Raw genomic sequence first — 3,546 nt, forward strand, 5'->3', positions numbered from 1 at the left:
GAATTCAGCAAATGCACACAGGCTGATGCTGGAGGAGAGAGAAAACAAGTCCAAATCCAGGATGGATCTTTATTTTAATGAGAGATGGCCAGTGCTTCTGTCCTGAAACAGTCTGATGTTCCCAGTGTGCCCACAGACACGTGGCCACTAGCCACTTGAGCACAGTGACTCACTGATACATGGATGTTGGCTTCCTACTGGCAAACAAGGCTCTCTGCGGTGATAGCAGCTTGACCAACCATGGGAGCCTTTGACTAACTCAGGCCCAGCGAGCCCAGGCTCACTGGAGGGCAGCTCAGGCCATGAGCCCATTGGCAAGACGAGGGATGCAGCAGTCTGGCTGTCATCAGCCTGAGAAGGGCACTGGTCTCCCACGGAAGCATCCTCCATGGGGACAGTCTTTTAATAAATGCTCATGTGAGACAGAATATCCTCATTCTCCTGTGGAGTGTCCAGTTGTGCAAGTGCACCCGGAACTGTGGGTTTCCTAAGACATGGGACCTCCAGTTCTTAGAGGTGGAAAGTTCCAGGAAAATCAGGAAGGCTTGATGGCCCTACTCTGGGCGCATTCTGAACATGCAGCTGTTCTCTTCAGCTCCCAGCCCCCGTGTTGGTAACAGTGCAATCGTACCTTTTCCAAGACTGAGCAGAGAGCTGTGGTCCATGCCATGGCCCATGTACTGGTGGACATACCCACTCCAGGGAGTTCAGGAAGCATCAAGGTGATAAAAAATAGCTCAGAATTCTGTAGGGGAAGAGAGCTTCCCTTTTATTCCACCTTGCAAGGATACATTTGAGCAGATTTATAACAACATAACCACTGGCCTTCAACAGAGACCAGCCAACAGGCCAAAGTGTCTGAAACCAGGTCACTTTCCTTCTCTACATTGCGTTGGATCAAGGACGTTGGAGACCCTGTGAAGCCATAAGGGTGGATAAAGGAAGCCCCAGGGCAGGAGCAGGCAGGATGGACAGGAAAGCTGTTCTCTGTGAACAGGGGAAGCTCCTTCTACTGGCTCCAGTACGACCCCAGTGATTAGACCCAACAGAAGGGCACCAATGTCCTCAGAGGGCTGTGAGACACTGGTGGGGGCCACAGGCACAAGTCTGTTGTTTTGGGAAAGTAAACAGACACTACTAAGAGCTCATTGCCCTAACTCTGCACTGAGACGTTCATCTCCCCAACATGGATACTAAAAACATCTGTAAGTATAGAGGACATCAATATCAGGGAGGATGACAGTGCGTCCAAGGAGCACAGCTGTGCCTGTGGGTCCTGCAAGCCTGCCCTTCCCCCAAAAAGGAAGAAAGCAAGTCAGCAGACTGACTGCAGAGAGGGTGTTTAATCCTTCCCAGACCCCTGCTGCCGTCAATGCCCCCTCAACAAACACGCACACACACACACACACACACACGCACACATAAATGAGAGGACTTTAATGTACGGTGACTTGCCTGCAGCACCTTTTCTCACTTGAGGAATGTCAATCAAGACTTCCCCGTAACCTTGACATACACAGTTGAGAAGCCCAGACCTTCCTCTGCTCTAGGATCCACCAGGGAATCCAGTGGACCCCGGGGACACCTCCTGGAAGGCCCTTCCCATCCGCATCAGCAGGAGAACAAGGCTACATTGCCTCCCCGGGCAGAAGTCGCTTTTCTTTGTGACAAATGAAAATGAAAGGTTGCTTCTTCCACCCTCAGAGTTAAAACAGATGTGGGCTAAAAAGCCTCCTCTCAGAGGAGACATGAGAAGGGATAAAAGAAAGCAAGAGGGGACAAAGAATGACACACCCAAATAGACTTCTGTAAATTCCTTGTTGGCTTTGCCAACTAGATAGATTGTACTTCTTTAAAATGATGCTAAGAGAAATGGTGGACCCCCCCAAAATAACTGTTAACAGAAAGTATTAAAATGTGAATATAGTTCATTTTTAGTGTCTTTGTGACAAAACATGTATTGGCATTTTGACTTGATAGAAAAGAATCAAGATTTATTTTTCACTTGAGATAAATATTGACCTTAATAACCTCAATCAATATCCCCCTCTGGGATAAATGAAACTTTGTATTTATCTCACCACAAGTCAATAGTAGTTTTTCTGTATTGTGCATCAAGGGCTTTTTCTCTTCATTTTCTGAACTTTAGAGTTTCAATGATATTTCTAAGTATTCGAATTTATTAGACTAAAATTGTTTAGATTTAAATTTCTCTAATTTGTAAAAGATTTTCATTCTAATTATAGTTAATATACTCAATAAATTAATAGAATTCATTTGCAGCTTCCAAAATGAGAGGTTTCATTTCTAAATATTAAGAAGTAATTAATTACCATAATGGTTCATGGTTTTTAAATCTTTTCTAAGAATAGATGAATATGATTTGTGTCAAAGTGAAACATTGTACTAATTTTAACTGAAGACCAAATTTGATCAAAGAAAATGATTTCATAAAAACCAAAGAATCGTCTTTAGAGATAAGTATTGCTTTTTTATTGTGAACAGTGTGTAATATAATACAAATGTTGAAGTTCAAATCTTGAAGTTTTCTGTGATTCTAAGAAAGAAGTGGTATATTCAGAAATATCTCATTATATAAAGATAAGGCCTCCAGTAAGGTTCAATTTGAACATTGTAGCTAAAATACTTTCCAAATCTGCTCTCACACACATTTCTTGCATTTTATTTATACCCTGTCAACCCCACCATATGTTCTGATCCTCTGAAAGTTTATGCATCTTCCTCACAATACCTACTATGTTATGCCATGTAGACCTGAGTCAGAGAAAAAGAGATGCATGTGCCCACCTGAATCTGAGGTCAAGTCCATTTGAAAAAAAGTGGCATTCTTGAAATACCCCCCTTTCTTAAGAATGATTTTAGCCAGCGAAAGTACCTGCAATGAACTGGAGATGTGGCTTTGGGGTACAGGGATTGCCCAGAAAATGGGAGGCCCTGGCACCACAAAAGATAGATAGATGATAGATAGATAGATAGATAGATAGATAGATAGATGATAGATACAGCAAGTGTTCTGTGCAGTGACAGAAATATGCTGTCTTTGTACTGTCAATTGGGTCCAGGGCACACTGGTGCAGCCGTGGATTCCTTGAAATTGACTGAAGTTGCAGTAGAACTAAATTTCCATTTCCCTTCATATTGGTCCATTTAAGCACCACATGTGTCCATTGACGGTGCTGCTCTGGAGTCTAGGTATCACCCTCAATGGCTGGCCTTGGGGATCCATGCCAGGCCACCTCAGTCCAGCCAGGGCTACCTTTCCTGCCCTCACCTCTCTGTCACACCACCCACACGTTCTCCCAGTCTCTTCTGAGCTGTACAACACTTCAGAAGCCATCCATAGGAATACAGCCATCACATTTATCACCAGATGTTGTGGAGATGGCAGTTCTCAATATCAAAGGCCGTCAAAACTTTAGTGCTCTTCAATCATGTAAAAAAAAATGACAATGGCCTATCCTTCCATACTTTTAAATTTCAATCTAAAGTATTCATAGTAAATTGGAATAATCAGAAAGGATACAC

Source organism: Marmota monax, unplaced genomic scaffold, assembly GCF_021218885.2.
Source record: "Marmota monax isolate L192 unplaced genomic scaffold, Marmota_monax_Labrador192_F-V1.1 WCK01_AAM20220418_F8-fsc00710, whole genome shotgun sequence".
Taxonomy (NCBI): domain Eukaryota; kingdom Metazoa; phylum Chordata; class Mammalia; order Rodentia; family Sciuridae; genus Marmota; species Marmota monax.